Genomic DNA, 17,366 nt, shown 5'->3' on the forward strand with positions numbered 1-17,366 from the left:
GGTTCGATTCCAGTCAAGGGCATGTACCTCAGTTGCTGGCTTGATCCCCAGTTCCTATCAAAGCATGTGCAGGAGGCAACCAATCAATGTGTCTCTCCCTTTCCCTTCACTCTCTCTAAAATTCAATGGAAAAATATCCTTGGGTGAAGATTAACAAAAACAAAGTAAATGGATTAAGTAACATTAAAGAGATTATAAGAAAAATATATTCCAAATTTTTTTAGTTGTATAATGGTTATGTTTAAATTATTAACACCTAAGAAATTGGGTGAAGGGTACATATAATATGCTGTAGTATTTTATAGTTTTTTTACATGTATGAGATTATTTCAAATTAAAATATTAAAATATTAAAAAATTAATAAAATATTAATTGAAATGTGTATGCATTACATGAAAAATCTCTTAATTGCTTCTAGCATAATTTATTGTGCTAAAATTTGCAAGAGTTCAATTAAAAAATATCTTAATTCTAAATGATATAATAGAAAATATATAATAGTGCAGTTATAAGCACTTATCTGAAAATAAAAATTTAAAGAAGTGAATTTAAAGAAGGGATTAGCCAAAGAAAATATATGCACAACCCATGGACACAGACAACAGTATGGTGATGGCCAGAGAGAAGTGGGGGGCAAGAGCTGGGTAGAGGGGGCAAAAGGGGGGAAAATAGGGACATCCTATATAATAATAATAAAAGGCTAATATGCAAATTGACTGAGCGACAGAATGGCCGGTTGCTATGATGCGCACTGGCCACCAGAGGGCAGACGCTCAATGCAGGAACTGCCCCCTGGTGGTCAGTGCACTTCTACATGGGGAGTGCCACTCAGCCAGAAGCTGGCTCATGGCTGGCCAGCGCAGAGGTGGTGGCAGGAGCCTCTCCCACTTCCGTGGCAGAACTAAGAATGTCCAACTAACAGTTTAGGCCCGATCTTTGGGGGGCCTAAGCCTTTAGTCGGACATCCCCCGAGGGCTTCCTGGCTGCCAGAAGGATGTCTGACTGCAATCTTAGGCCTGATCCCCCAGGGAGTGGGCCTAAGTCAACAGGTGGACATCCCCCAAGGGGTCCTGGACTGCAAATGGGCGCAGGCCGGGCTGAGGGACTCCCCCCCTCGAGTGCACAAATTTTTGTGCATCGGGACTCTAGTCTATATATATAAAAGCCTAAGCGACCATTTGACTGGTAGCTATGATGCGCACTGACCACCAGGGGGCAGATGCTCAACACAGGAGCTGCCCCCTGGTGGTCAGTGTGTTCCCACAGTGGGAGTGCCGCTCAACTGACCAACGGGTGCCAGACACCAGGCTCATGGTGAGCGCAGCCGTGGTGGCTCAAGCCTCTCCCGCAGACACTCACTCCCTTTGCATGCCTCTCCCCATCCGGACTGGGACTGGGATTGGACCGGCATCAGGACTGGCATCGGAACTGACTGGGCACAAGCCTGCGGCCACTTCTCAGTCATGGGCCTGCCGGTATCACCCTAGGATGGGCGTGTGGAGACCACAGCAGAGTGGCAGCGAGCCTACTGAGTGGTGGCAGCAGCAGGCGCAGTGGGGCCAGGATGAGCGGGAGCAGCGCGGTACCTGGCCTGGGCTCAGGCTCTTCCCTGGCTGCCTGCCGCTTCACGCACTACTACATTCCTTGAGGGATTAGGACTGCCGGTTTTGGCCGATCCCCACAGGCCAGGCTGAGGGACCATTGGGCCTCTAGTGTGAAATAATAGTAAGAACCTCATAGGAGTGTTGTGAGGATCAAATGCGTTGATATGTTAAGAAGTATTTGAAACTATAACATGCTGTACAGATGTGAGGTGGTGCTATTAGAGGTCTTTGAATCTATAAAGAACAGCAGTTTCATATTAGTATTAGCTTTTGTCGTCAATTTACTGGCTCTTCCTGCCTCCTATAAATTTGTTTATAATTAGGCTCAATTGGTGATTTCCTTTTTTCACTAGATTGAGCCAAAAACTGTGAGTGGCAAATAGAAATTAAGTTTGTACCAGGGTAATGAGAAACACCTGTTGCAGCATTATGAGTGGTAAGATGCTGCCACCACTGCCTATATAGGTATTTCCTAAAATACGTGTTTTATGTTGTGCTTATTGCATTCTAGGCCCTGTTCTGAGTGTTTTATATTTCAGTTTACAATCTTCCTATATAACAAAAGGCTAATATGCAAAATGTCCCCTTGGGAGTTTGACCAGGAGATCAGAAGTTTGATTGCTCGCTATGATGTCAGCTGACCACCAGGGGGTGGTGCGGAACAAGGCAGTTGACCAGCGGCAGCGGGTGCTGAGGGAGCGAAGGAAGGAGGAGGTAGGGAGGCTGGGAGGCAGGGAGGCGGGGAACCTGATGGCCCCTGATCGCTGGCCAGGCCCAGGGACCCTACCCATGCATGACTTTCGTGCACCAGGCCTCTAGTAACTCTATAAGGGTGAGCACTATTATAACCCACGAGGAAATTGAAGGTTAGCAAATTACTTCTATGGTTGTAATTTGGTAACCTTCTAAACCTTTTCTTTTGGATATAGCTCAGGCTTGTTATGGTTGCATTTCACACATATGCACTTGACACATTTGTATTCTAACCACATCTTTGCAAATGATTACTTCTGTTAGCTTTCAGCAATTGGTTTTTGTAAATTTTATCTTTGACTACCTCTAGAAGTCATGGTAAAAACAAAGTCAAAGAAAATCAAGAAAATACAGTAATGTTTAGTCCGTTTGACTTTATTTTTTAGCTAACACCCCCTATTATCAGTGTGCCATTTTTGGCCCCTATTCATAGTCTTTGCATGTTTGGTACTGACAGCTAGGTTTTCTTTTAGCCAACTAAGATTGGAGTTGCTATGTGTTCTGAAACTTAACTTTGTACACTTACTCTTCAGAGTTCCTGTAAGAATATCTTGATGGCTCAGTCAAAGTCATCTTCATGTTTTGCCTTACTAGCTGCTACTAGTTTCATGAATCAACTAGTTGGGGGGAAAGTTAGATAATTTCACTGGAGACAGGGTTAAAATTCAAAAGCCCAAGCGCAGTTAATGTTTATTGGATTAGTTAAAAAAACATTGCTTTATTTGGGAACACATCTCCATTCCTATCTATCCTTGTCTCTGTTCCCTGGCAACCAGTGATCAGTTAGTTCTCCATATCTAGTTTTGTCACTTTGAGGATGCTTTATATAAATGGAATCATCTACACTAATAAAAGAGCAACATGGTAATTAGCGTACGACCGCTACCCTTCCCATTGGCTAATCAGCATATCCTTATGCAAATTAACTGTCAGCCAAGATGGCGGCCGGCAGCCATGCACTGAAGCGAACAGGGAGGCTTGCTTGCTCCAGTGACTGCGAACTCCAACGTTCCCCGCCTGACTTGCCGGCCTCTCAGCTGCAACTCTAAGCAACTATGTGCCACGGGCCCTGCTCTGTGCCTGATAGGGGGGAGCTCCCCAATCTCCTGACTGCCCTGTGGCTCTGTGTGTGAGAGGGTGCGGCGCCCCAACCACCCCCCGCCACGGGCCCTGCTCTGTGCCTGATAGGGGGGAGCTCCCCAATCTCCTGACTGCCCTGCGGCTCTGTGTGTGACAGGGGGCAGCGCCCCAACCCCCTGATCGGCCCTGCTCTGTGCGTGACAGGGGGCAGCGCCCAACCCCCTGATTGGCCCTGCTCTGTGCGTGACAGGGGGTGGCGCCGCAACTTCCCTATCGACCCTGCCTTGAGTGTGACAGGGGGCGGTGCCCCAACCCCCCAATCGGCCCTACCCTGAGCGTGACTGAGGGTGGCATTGCAACCTCCCGATCCGCCCTGCTCTGTGCATGACGGGGCGGCGCCCCAACTCCCCAATCGGCCCTGCTCTGAGCCTGACCAGGGGCTGCACTTAGGGATTGGGCCTGCCCTCTGCCACCCGGGAGCAGGCCTAAGCCAGCAGGTCGTTATCTCCCGAGGGGTCCCAGACTGCGAGAGGGCACAGGCCGGGCTGGGGGACCCCCCTGCCCCCCACCCAGTGCACAAATTTTTGTGCACTGGGCCTCTAGTATAATATATAATCTTTTGAGATTGGCTAAGCTTAATGTCCTTCAGCTCTTTCCAAGTTGTTACATGTATCATTATCATTAGTTCCTTTTTCGAGTAGTGTTCCATGGTATGGATGTACTAGAGTTTGTTTAAACATTCACCTTTTGAGGGATATATGTGTTGTTTCCAGTTTGGCGTATTACTAGTAATGCTGCTATGGAATTCGTGTACAAGTTTTGTTTTGTTTGCTTTGTAAATTGATTTTTAGAGAGAGAGAAAAGGAGAGGGAAAGAGAGAGAGAAACATTGATCAGTTGCCTCCCCTGACTGGGGATTGAACCCACAACCTGGATATGCACCCTGACCGGGAATTGAACCTGCGATCCTTTGATGCATGGGACGATGCTCCAACTGAGTAACAAGGCCAGGGCTCAGAAGCATGCTATTTAATAGAATCAACATAGACAAAATTAAAAACAGCCCTCTGCATGGTATATTGTTCTCTATTTATCCTAGCTGGTTTATAATTGATGAAAGGAACACATCTGAATATTTTCTTACTCTTTCACCTTTAAAAATTAAAATATATTGAATTTTTGTTGTATTGTCTTTTATAACTAAGTTGCCCTCATTTCTATTCAGCAGTTGTTTGTTTGAAGGGATTTATGTGACAATCTTTTAAAATTTACCCTGCTGGAAGTTTGATACACTCAACTGTCAGCTTTATTTTTCTTTCCACAAAAGCCAGAACTAGGCCTACAGGAAGGAAAGGAAACATATGCTGGAGCCAAAGGCTGGTGCTGTATAGGCCCGTGGGTGTGCATATTTACAAGCTTTGCAGTTGGTTGGCCTGGATCTGTCAAAACACGTTTGGTCAACTCTGGCTGTAAAACGGTTTATTCATGTGATTCTGAGTAGTGATTCCTGGGAATGAATGTATTATGTGTATAGTTTGGAAAATTGTTGTATAACTTGCTTGGGGAGGGAAAAAAACACTCTGAGAAACCCCACCTGTTGAACAGGTCTTAGGTTCACTGGTTTAATTTTATGTGAATGCTCTCCAGTGATTAAACCTTTGCTTCATCTCAGCAGCAAATGCCAGTATTTTGGATGCAAATTATTTCATGGAAGGGGCTTTGTGTGATAGAAAGACAAAATATGAAATTACATATCTATACCTTAACTCTAGTCTAAGTAGATTTTTTCCCCTAAGAAGATATTATTAATGTCAGTATGTTAGCATAAAATAAGCTCTCTTGGTTTTAGGGAAGCATATGGGGGGAAAAGTGGGATTCTTATTTCTATTGATCCAGCTAGGATGTTACAATGTCTTATATTTTTAAGGCACTTAAACATTTGTTTAGTTGAATTTGGGAATGGGTAGACAAAAGAATAGGACATTCCATATTTGAGCAGTGCACGTAGAAGAACATGAATTCAAGAAGAACATGAATTCACCTGAAACTGCAGGAGCAGGGCTCAGCAAAGGAATAATGCTTTTTGCCAGCATTTCCTCCTGGGAGAAAGTTAACCCTCCAGCCCTACCTCTAGAGCAGCGGTTCTCAACCTGTGGGTCGCGACCCCTTTGGGGGTTGAACGACCCTTTCACAGGGGTCGCCTAAGACCATCGGAAAACACATATATAATTACATATTGTTTTTGTGATTAATCACTATGCTTTAATTATGTTCAATTTGTAACAGTGAAATTGGGGGTCACCACAACATGAGGAACTGTATTAAAGGGTCGCGGCATTAGGAAGGTTGAGAACAACTGCTCTAGAGCCAAACAATTCAGCCCTAGCTGGTTTGGCTCAGTGGATAGAGCGTCGGCCTGCTGACTGAAAGGTCCCAGGTTTGATTCTGGTCAAGGGCACATGCCTGGGTTGTGGGCTCGATCCCCAGTAGGGGGTGTGCAGGAGGCAGCCAAACAATGATTCGCTCTCATCATTGATGTTTCTACCTCTCTCCCTCTCCCTTCCTCTCTGAAATCAATAAAAATATATTTTTAGAAAAGAAAAGAAAAGTAAAGCCAGATAATTCAGTTCCTCCCTGCATGTCCCTAGTGCCTTTCAAGCTGCTGCCCCAGGGTTGGAGCTGGGGCTCAGAGCAAGCAAGTCCATCATCGAGTAAATTCCTCCATGGGCCCTTTCAGAGAAATGCCTGGAACTCTGCAGCTCTTTCTCACTCAGCCTCAATCCCTGCTGGTTTTCACTGCCAGAAGTTATGGCGATTTCTCTACCTGGTACTAGAACCCAGGGCTGGGACCCTTCATTCCTGGTGTGGAGCTGGGAGCCCTTGCGCCTCAGGAGCATCCTCCGAAGACAAGGTTATTCCTGCCATTTTTTAACCGCCCACAGATGTGTGTGAGATCAGCTTGTTTCACATTTCCACCCCTCCTATTAGTCTTGTTGTGGCTTCTTCAGTATATCCTTAGTTGTAGGTCTTCTGTTCAGCTAGATTTCAGGTGTTTCTCAATGATGCTGGTTCTATAATCTAGTTGTAATTTTGATGTGGTCATGGAAGGTTGCCAGTACCATGTTCCCTACTCTGCCATCTTGACTGGAAGGCATGTAGCTTTTCTTAACTCTATTTTATTTATTTTGTTGTTGAACTTATTGGGGATACATTGGTCAATAAAATTATATAGGTTTCAAGTGTACAATTCTATAATACATCATCTGCACATTGCATTGTATGCTCCCCATCCAAAGTCTGGCCTTCTTCAATCACCATTTAGCGCCTGTTTACCCTCTTTCACCTGCCCTCAACCCCCTTCCCTCTGTAGCTTTGCTTTTTTTTTTTTTTTAATATGTTTTTCCTTTTTAGAGAGGAAGGGAGAGGGAGAGAGAGATAGAAACATCAATGAGAGAGAAACATGGATGGGCTGCCTCCTGCACACCCCCTACTGGGTATTGAGCTGAAGCCCAGGCATGCGCCCTGACCAGGAATCGAACCGCCCTGACCAGGAATCGAACCGGAGACCTCTTGGTGCATGGGGTGAAGTTCAATCCACTGAACCACACTGGCCAGGCTGTAGCTTTGCTTTTAAAATAGAATACCCTCTAGATATGCTGAGTTACTAGCCTTGCACTCATCCTCCCCCTCTTCATTTTTCTTTCCAGCAGGAAACATGATATGTCTTCATAATAACATAGGAGCATAATTTTTAGGTCGTAGGTAGCATAAAAAAAGATAGCATTTTGAGAGTTTATTCTTTCTTTTTTTTAAAAATATATTTATTGCTTTCAGAGAGGAAGGGAGAGGGAGAGAGAGTTAGAAACATCAGTGATGAGAGAGAATCATTGATTGGCTGCCTCCTGGGCATCGAGCCCGCAACCCGGGCATGTGCCCTTGACCGGAATCGAACCCAGGACCCTTTAGCCTGCAGGCCGACGCTCTATCCACTAAGCCAGTGGTCAGCAGCCCGCGGCTCGCGAGCCACATGTGGCTCTTTGGCCCCTTGAGTGTGGCTCTTCCACAAAATATCACGTGCGGGCGCGCACGTCCAGTGCGATTGAAACGTCGTGGCCCATGCGCAGAAGCCGGTTTTCGGCCTGGGTGAGTCTATTTTGAAGAAGTGGAGTTAGAAGAAGTGGGGGGTGTCGGTCGGATGGGAGATGCGGCGCCGGGGAGGCGCGCGCGATTCATGCACGAGTTGAGGATGGGAGAGTTGGAAGGGGTCAACCTCAGCGAACGTACCTCAATCAGATAGAGGACGTTTTTAGCAAAGGCCAGCTTAGGAGTACCCTAATTAAGTTAATAACAATGTACCTACCTATATAGTTTAAGTTTAAAAAATTTGGCTCTCAAAAGAAATTTCAATTGTTGTGCTGTTGATATTTGGCTCTGTTGACTAATGAGTTTGCTGACCACTGCACTAAGCCAAACCGGCTAGGGTAAGAGCTTTTATTCTTGGTAGTTCATGAGCTAAGTCAGAAAACTAAAATAAAGGATTCAGTTCTCCATTAGCTGCCTCCTTAGATTAGATTTTGGGATGCAGAACAAAAATTGCAGTTTTTTACAAGATCATGAATAGTATTAGAAACAAGGCAGAATGATCCAGCATCTTTCTTGTGGATATTCTTCAGGAATGGTGAGAGAAGGGTGGGGAGGCAGAGAAGACAAGGCAAAACCTATTAGTGCAAACCCTGGATTTAATTTGTAGTTTCCTGAAAATGAAGTTAAATTAGCAAACCTAATGCATTGCTGTCTGAGTTTATTCCTACATTTGCATTATATGCATAGGATTCATAGGTCTCAAACATTTTAATTATTTTCATGTGTATACAGACATACCTAATATAAACTCTGCGTGGATGTTAAATTATGAGTAGTCCATATTCCAGTGATGGCAAACCTTTTGAGCTTGGCGTGTCAGCATTTTGAAAAACCCTAACTTAACTCTGGTGCCGTGTCACATATAGAATTTTTTTGATATTTGCAACCATAGTAAAACAAAGACTTATATTTTTGATATTTATTTTATATATTTAAATGCCATATAACAAAGAAAAATCAACCAAAAAAATGAGTTTGTGTGTCACCTCTGACACGCGTGTCATAGGTTCGCCATCACTGCCATATTCTGTAATCTGTTATACAAAGGGTACAGTAAGTGTATCTTCATTTAGTCCTAAATTCATGACAGTGTTGTTTTTACCTGCATTGTTTTTCTAGATTTTTGTATGTTGTTCATAGATACCCTATATTAAGGTAAAGGATTTCCTTTCGAAGTTTGGTGGGTGTATTTCTTATAAGTAGATGTCTCTTATTATTGTATATTCCTAATTCTTCTTTCACTGTCACTGTCATTATACATTTTACTACATATGCTAGAAATGCCCAATGTATTGTTACTGTTTTAAAGTCATCTTTCTGAGCAATTAAAAATATGAAAAAGAAAAGCTTCTATTTCACTTTCATTTATTCTTCATTTATTTGTGTACATCCAAGTTTCTGATCTATACCATATATCATATGCTTTCTGCCTGAAGAACTTCCTAATATTTCTTATAGGGTGGCTCTGGTTGTGTTGAATTTTCTGGTTTGTTTGTTGATCTGGGAAAGTCTTTTTAATTTATGAAGGATATTTTCACTAGATATGGAATATTGGTTGGGCAGTTTTTATTCTTTCAACATTTTATTTATTTTAAAAAATTTAAAATTTTTGATATTTAGAGGAAGGTAGGGATAGAGGGAGGAAGAGAGAGAGAGAGAGAGAGAGAGAGAGAGAGAAAGATAGATATTTGTTCCACTCATTTATGCATTCATTGATTCTTGTATATGCCCAGACCAGGGATTGAACCTATAACCTTAGTGCATTGGGATGATGCTCTAACTAACTGAGCTACCTAGCCAGGGTTTCTTTCAACATTTTAAAGTTGTCACTCCACTCACTATCTTGTTACTTACAAAGTTTCTGACAAAGTTTATTATAATACTTATTCTTGTTCCTCTTTATATAATACTAGAGGCCCGGTGCACAAAAATTTGTGCACTCGGGGGGCGGGGGGAGAGGGGTCCCCCAGCCCGGCCTGTGCCCTCTCGCTTTCTGGGACCTCTCGGGAGATAATGACCTGCTGGCTTAGGCCTGCTCCCGGGTGGCAGAGGGCAGGCCCAATCCCTAGGTGCAGCCCCTGGTCAGGCTCAGAGCAGGGCCGATTGGGGAGTTGGGGCGCCGCCCCCTGTCATGCACAGAGCAGGGCGGATCGGGAGGTTGCGATGCCACCCTCAGTCACGCTCAGGGTAGGGCCGATTGGGGGGTTGGGGCCCCGCCCCCTGTCACACTCAAGGCAGGGTCGATGGGGAGGTTGCGGCGCCAACCCCTGTCACGCACAGAGCAGGGCCAATCAGGGGGTTGGGCGCTGCCCCCTGTCACGCACAGAGCAGGGCCAATCAGGGGGTTGGGCGCTGCCCCCTGTCACGCACAGAGCAGGGCCAATCAGGGGGTTGGGCGCTGCCCCCTGTCACGCACAGAGCAGGGCCAATCAGGGGGTTGGGCGCTGCCCCCTGTCACGCACAGAGCAGGGCCAATCAGGGGGTTGGGCGCTGCCCCCTGTCACGCACAGAGCAGGGCCGGGGTGCCTTCCCCTGTCACGAACAGAGTAGGGCGGATAGGGAGGTTGTGGCCCCGCCCCCTGTCACACACAGAGCCGCAGGGCAATCAGGGGATTGGGGAGCTCCCCCCTATCAGGCACAGAGGAGGGCTGATCAGGGGGTTGGGGTGCCTTCCCCTGTCACGAACAGAGTAGGGCGGATAGGGAGGTTGTGGCCCCGCCCCCTGTCACTCACAGAGCCGCAGGGCGATCAGGGGGTTTGGGCGCTGCCCCCTGTCATGCTGATCCCGGTGCCGGGAGCCTCGCTGCTCCGCTGATCCCGGTGCTGGGAGGCATATTACCCTTTTACTATATAGGATAGAGGCCTGGTGCATGGGTAGGGGCTGGCTGGTTTGCCCTGAAGGGTGTCCTGGATCAGGGTGGGGGTCCCCACTGGGGTGCCTGGCCAGTCTGGGTGAGGGGCTGAGGGCTGTTTTCCGGCTGGCGAGTGACTAAAGCTTCCAACCGCTCCTTGTTTTCTTCTCTCTTTTTTTTTTTTTTCTGGGCCAGCTTTAGCTCTGAGGCCTGGGTGCCTGGCCAGTCTGGGTGAGGGGCTGAGGGCTGTTTTCCTGCTGGCGAGTGACTAAAGCTTCCAACCGCTCCTTGTTTTCTTCTCTTTTTTTTTTTTTTTTTTTGGGCCAGCTTTAGCTCTGGGGCCTTGCTGCTGAAAACATAGATACAATGTTGCGGTCCGAGCCCGGCTGAATGGAAGCCCTTTTCTGGGGTTTTGTTTAGCTTCTTATTTGCAACATAGTATATAGTTGCTTAGAGTTGCAACTGAGAGGCTGGCAAGTGAGGCGGGGAACGTTGGAGTCTGCAGCAAGCAAGCCTCCCTGCTCGCTTCAGTGCCTGGCTGCTGGCCGCCATCTTGGCTGACAGTTAATTTGCATATACTCACTGATTAGCCAATGAAAAGGGTAGCGGTCGTATGCTAATTACCATGTTTCTCTTTTATTAGTGTAGATGTTTTCCCTTCTCTGGCTATCTTTAAAATTTACTCCTTGTTTTTCAGCAATTTGAATATGATATACCTAGATATATTTTTGTTTTGTTTTGGTATTCAGTCTTTTTTTTTTTTGGTGTTGGTGTCTTGTCACTAATTTTGGTAAGTTCTCAGCCATTCACATATTTCTTCTTCATTCTCTCTTCTACTTCTGGCATTATACTAGTAAATATGTGTATGTTACATTGTTTGATATTTTCCCACAGTTCCTGTATTTTCTCTCGCTTTATTTTCCTACTCTTCTTTTTTTCTTTTCTTTACATTTCAGTACGGGTAATATCTATTAGCCTATCTTCCAGTTCACTTCCTCCCTATCCCTTGAGTTGTTTCAAGTCTACTAATAAGCTTGTCAAAATTATTTTTTACATTCTGGCCAGGTGGCTCAGTTGGTTGGAGTGTCATCCCATACCCCAAAAGGTTGCAGGTTCCATTCCTGGTCAGGGTACATACCTAGGTTGAGATATTTGATATTGTAGAAAACCACAAGTTTTCTTCTCTAGTCCTTTTAGGGTGGAATTGTGTTAATCTGTTAGGGGTTGGGCTGTGTTTGAAGTTTATTATTGCTATAGTTATCAGAGTTGACATTTGTAGTTTCCATCAAAACCAGAGACTTCAAATTTCCCTAATGTCTCTTATCTCATTTGGCTTTGGGTTTTCCCTTTGTGCTGTTTCTCAGAGTGTATCTGTCTCTTGCAGCTGTGTTCCACTGTTATTTTTGCTCAAAACTTGTTGGCATGGTAATGGAGAGTGAGGGAGTTCTGTGATGATCTATTAAGCCTCATATTTAGGCATGTATTAGAACCTGGGTCTTTTTAAAAAAAATATTTTTATTGATTTCAGAAAGGAAGGGAGAGGGAAGAGAGAGAGAGAAACATCAATGATGAGAAGAAAATCATTGATTGGCTGCCTCCTGCATGCCCCTGCAACCCAGGCATGTGCCCTTGACAGGAACAGAGCCAGCTAGGGCTAGATTTAGAACCTGGGTCTTGGAAGTGTAGCTTTCACAAGACTTTCCACTTTACTTTCAGGGGTGGAGTGTCTACCCTTCTTTCTTTACCCCCAACTGGTGTCTAAGATAGGTTTTTAAAGCCATTTCTTTTTTAGCTAAGATTTTTAAAAGCCCCCTCCACTCCCACCCCTCTGCATTAAGGTTATTTTTTCTTTAGAGATAGTGAAGATTGGATATGTCAATCTCCTTTCCTTTCCTCTAGCTATAGTAAGATTCTTACCTGTGTTCTCAGGGTACACAGGCCTTGATTAATTTTTCCTTGCAGATTAAGCCTTTTATTCCGTAGGGAGATAGGGAAAATAGGTCTGGGCCAGTTGGCACTGCCTGCTATTCTGCTCTTCAAGCTCCTGAGGGCAGGAATGAGGAGCTTTCTTTGATTTCTCCCACATCCTATCCCATCCCCCATTAGTAAGCCTTTTGAAATTCCAGCCTGTAATAGGGTGGGAATTCTCCTATGATTACATCCCCCAGGGACTTTACACTCTCATGTTAGCTCATATTCAGTCTTCAGCAATTTGTCAACATTTGTGGTTTAATCTTTCTAACTGCGGTGGGATTCATCCATGCTCTTGTGACTGTTTCCTTTAGTCAGAGAGAAGGCTTTTTTCTCCTTCAGGGTTTTAGTTGCTTGTCCAGCCTCTGTGTTGCTCCATCCAGGCGGCATTGCCTAGAGCAGCGGTTCTCAACCTGTGGGTTGCGGCCCCTTTGGGGGTCGAACGACCCTTTCACAGGGGTCGCCTAAGACCATCGGAAAGCACATATTGAATATATAATTACATATCGTTTTTGTGGTTAATCACTATGCTTTAATTATGCTCAATTCGTAACAATGAAAATACATCCTGCATATCAGATATTTACATTACGATTCATAACAGTAGCAAAATTACAGTTATGAAGTAGCAACGAAAATAATTTTATGGTTGGGGGTCACCACAACATGAGGAACTGTATTAAAGGGTCGCGGCATTAGGAAGGTTGAGAACCACCACTGGCCAGGTTGGGTTAGGTCTGACAGCAGTTCTCAACCCGTGGGTCGCGACCCCTTTGGTGGTCGAACGACCCTTTCACAGGGTCGCCTAAGACCATCCTGCATATCAGATATTTACATTATGATTCATAACAGTAGCAACATTAGAGGTATGAAGTAGCAACGAGGATAATTTTATGGTTGGGTCACAACATGAGGAACTGTATTTAAAGGGCCAGAAGGTTGAGAACCACTGGGTTAGGAGAAAATGGGGGAAGGGAGAGTAATTTCCTCTACTCGCTAAACCTTAGGAATACACTTTGTGGTTATAGAATAACTTGAGACTTGCCTTAGAACTCAGCATATGATCCATTTTTATAAATGATCTTTTTGTGCTTGATTATTTGTTCTGCAGTTACTGGGTGCTTTGTCCTATGAATGTCTATTTAAGTCCAGCTTGTTAATCATGCTATTCAGATCTATATTTTTATCTATTTCCCCCCTTTTTTGGGTCATTTGTTCTATCAACTACTGATAATAATTTCCTCATTATGCTTATGGATATTTTTCACTTGTAATTTTGCTAAGTTTTGGAGGCTATATAATTATATGAATACAGATTTTAAAATTGTTATATCTTTCTAATGAAGTATACATTTCATCCTATAAATTATAACTGTTAATGTTTTTGCATTAAAGTCTACTTTGTGTATGTACTAAACTAGAGCAACTTTCTTTATTTTGTATGACCTTTTCCATACTTTTTATTTTTAGATGTGATTCTTATAAGCACCATTATAGTTGAATTTTGTTTATTTATTTTTGGTTAATTTTTAAAAATTATACTTTACATTTACTGTTTTGTATTACTTTCAGGTGTACAGCATAGTGCTTAGACGATCCTATAGTTTACAAAGTTCCTCCTGTTATTTGCAGTACCCACCTTTTAAAAAATTTAGTCTAATAATTTTTATCTTTTGATCCAGTTACATTTAATATAATTACTGGAATATTTGGGTTTACATTTGACATCATACGTTTTGCTATTTATATGTTCCACTTTTTGGTGATTGTGCTCCCTCTTTTTGCATTTATTTGGGTATTTTAATTCTGTTTTTTCTTTCTTTTTTCAAAAAATATATTTTGAATTGTTTCAGAGGGGAAGGGAGAGGGAGAGAGACATCAATGGTGAGAGAGAATCATTGATTGGCTGCCTTCTGCATGCCCCCTACTGGGGATCGCCACAACCCGGGCATGTGCCCTGACCAGGAATCAACTGGTGACCTCCTGGTTCTTAGGTTGGCGCTCAACCGCTGAGCCACACTGGCCAGACCTATTTTTCCTTTCTACAGTGGGGCCTTGACTTACGAGTTTAATTCGTTCTGTGACGGAGCTCGTAACTCAAATTACTCGTATGTCAAATCAACAGTGAACGAGTGAGACACGTGATGCTGGGCTGATGTTGTGGCGTTCACTGTGACGTTCGCTGCACCAACTAGCGGTGAGGTATCTGAAGCTGGCTCGTAACCCGAATTTTAGCTCGCAACTCAAAGCAAAAAATTGGCTGAAAGACTGCTCGGATCTCGAAAAACTCGTTAGTCGGGACACTCGTCAGTCAAGGCCCCACTGTATTAATATAGAAGTTATATACTCTTTTGCTCCTTTCTTAAATGTTTATCCTAGAAATTAAAACATTTATTTTCTTTCTTTTTTAAAGTGTGAGAGTTTATTTTTTGAATACATAATGTCATGAGGTACAAAATTCAAAATATACAGAAGGTTATATGATAGAAAGACCTCTCTCACACCTGCCCACCAGCTGCCCAGTTCTCTCTAGATGACTCAGATGTGTATCCACTAGTACAGTCACCTTGCCTCTTTACTGGCCCCCAAACATACTGTATTTACTGCTGTCTAAGCTGGAAGTCTTGGTTTATATCTTACTGTTTATTCATCTTCTTATCCTTTAAAGCTCAGTGAAAGTATTTTTCTCTTTCATAAAATTTTCCTAAACAAATCTAATTCTAACTGCTTTTCCAGAAGTCTGATGGTAATTGCAGTTTCCCTCACACATTTTAGCGCTTAATTGTGTTGTTTTGGGTTATTTTCTTTAAGTTTGAAGTATGTAAATCTTTCAGTGCTAGATTGTGTGTTCTTTGAGGGCAGGATAATATGTCTTATTTGTTGTATATAATGCTGAGCACATAGCAGATGTCCCCAAAATACTTGTCTAATTAAATTGCTTCCTGGTAATGGCTGTCAGAAGCTGATTTTTCAGGAAATTTTCAATTCTGGTGCATCTTGAATCTCAATTATACATGGTAGATATAGTTTTTAGAGTTGCTTTTGAATGCAAAATTAAAGATACAGAATTGGAAGCTATTTGAAAAAAACATTTGCTTATAAAATTGTGTTGTTTTTCATGTACTTGTATTTCATATTAAGATTAGAATTATTGGGATATCTATTTCTAATTCCATATCATAGTGTAAAAATATTCATTGCTACTTATGACATGTGCCATTTTTAAGTATTGATAAGTTAATTTTTTCCCCATATATTTTTTTTGATTAAAAATTTTCTTGAGTTTTGAATAATTAGAAAATAATGAAAAATATTGGGAAAAATTACCCTATTTCTACCAGTGATAGAGAAATGTTAACATTTTATGTATATACTCAGTATTTTTCTGTGTGTATATAATAGATAATAAGTTCTCCCCTCTAAGTTTCTCACTTAATTATTAATGTTTGCTTTTCAGCTTTTACTAAAAGGATTCCTGTATACTTTAGAAGTGCTTGAGGAAGAGTGATAAAGGCAAGTATCCAACTCTTTATTGTTAATGAAATAACTGGTTCATTGTCAAACCAATAAGCTTTGGTTACCACACCTATCAAAAAAAAAAAAAATATATATATATGAAAGAAAAAGGATTTGTATATAATTTGGAATTTTTTTAAAGCACCCTCATAAACATTCGACAGATTTTAAAAACATAATTTTTAACTTTTTTTTTCTTTCTTTATTGATTAAGGTATTACATATGTGTCCTTAGCCCCCCCATTAACTTACTTCTGATACTGATTCAGAACAACTTGTTTCTTAAATGTGAACTAATGGTGTATTGTATTTTGGCAAAATGGGTTCTATAAAAATTGTTAAAAATTCTGAGAATTTAACAAAGTTACCTTAAATGTTTGGTATGTAGGTGGTTTTTTCTCCTCTTTCCCCCTTTTCACTCCTTCACCCTGCCCCCATTTAGCCATGTCCTTCTGTTCCTTTTTCTTTTCTTACTTCCTCTGGTTTACTTATAAGAACTCTACTTTTCAGAGAAGCTGAGTGAATAAAAGAGAAGCCAACATTTCCTTCTTACAAAAGCATACTTACTTTGCAGTTGAACTTGTGTTAAACTAGGGGTCTCAATATATAGTTAGTTATTCAGAGAATTTTATAAACTGAGCAATAGTTATTATTTATTTGAATTTTACAGAAGAAAATAGAGGATTCCTAAAAAATTTTGCCATTGTTGAATTTCTTTAGTGCTTGCATTCTTTTTTTTCCCCCCACCTGAAATGATATGAATGTCCCTTATTGGTTGTAACGGGAAGTGGAAAAGGAAGGGGATACGACAGCTTCGGCTCTTGTGGCTTCACAGACTCTGTGGCCCCCCCCCCCCCCCTTCTTTTTGTATATATTTTTATTGATTTCAGAGAGAGTAAGGGAGAGGGAGAGAGAGAGAGAGAGAAACATCAATGATTAGAACATCATTGATCAGCTGCCTCCTGCACATCTTCTACTAAGGATTGAGCCCACAACAACGGCATGTGCCTTGATTGGGAATCAAACTGTGACCTCCTTGTTCGTAGGTTGACGCTCAGCCACTGAGCCACACTGGTTGGGCTTGTGCTTGCATTGTTACTGTCAGCAATTTTATAGAGTTAATTATTACAACGTTACTGTCTTTGATATTTTTGGCACAGCATTTGATCTTCCTTAATATTTGACTTATATTGAAAGGTGGCCTTAAAGATTTTCTGTTGGCCTACAGAAAATTTTAGCAAAGGTCAAAATTTTGACCATATTTCTTGTTTGTTGATATCACAGTAATAATGCAGATGATAGCTACAAGTGTAAGTACCAGATTACATTTTACCAGGTGTACCGGTTAATAATGTGGATTTTGTAATCAAAGAAAACACGATAATTTCAAGAGAAACATCAAAAGTGCTTTATTCAAAGTAATGTCCATCATTAGCTACACAGTGCC

General features: G+C 42.5%; 1 protein-coding gene across 3 annotated transcripts in view; it reads left to right on the top strand.

Annotated features, from left to right (window-relative positions):
* TMCC1 (transmembrane and coiled-coil domain family 1) overlaps positions 1–17,366 on the top strand; it is a 170,663-nt gene that overhangs the window by 38,935 nt on the left and 114,362 nt on the right. For all 3 annotated transcript variants that reach the window (XM_014542725.1, XM_005870028.2, XM_014542726.1), the window contains one exon: positions 15,861–15,916. The gene's annotated coding sequence lies outside the window, so the exon portion shown is untranslated. The remainder of the gene's footprint in view (positions 1–15,860; positions 15,917–17,366) is intronic.

This window comes from Myotis brandtii, unplaced genomic scaffold (assembly GCF_000412655.1).
Source record: "Myotis brandtii unplaced genomic scaffold, ASM41265v1 scaffold312, whole genome shotgun sequence".
NCBI classification, from domain to species: Eukaryota; Metazoa; Chordata; class Mammalia; order Chiroptera; family Vespertilionidae; genus Myotis; species Myotis brandtii.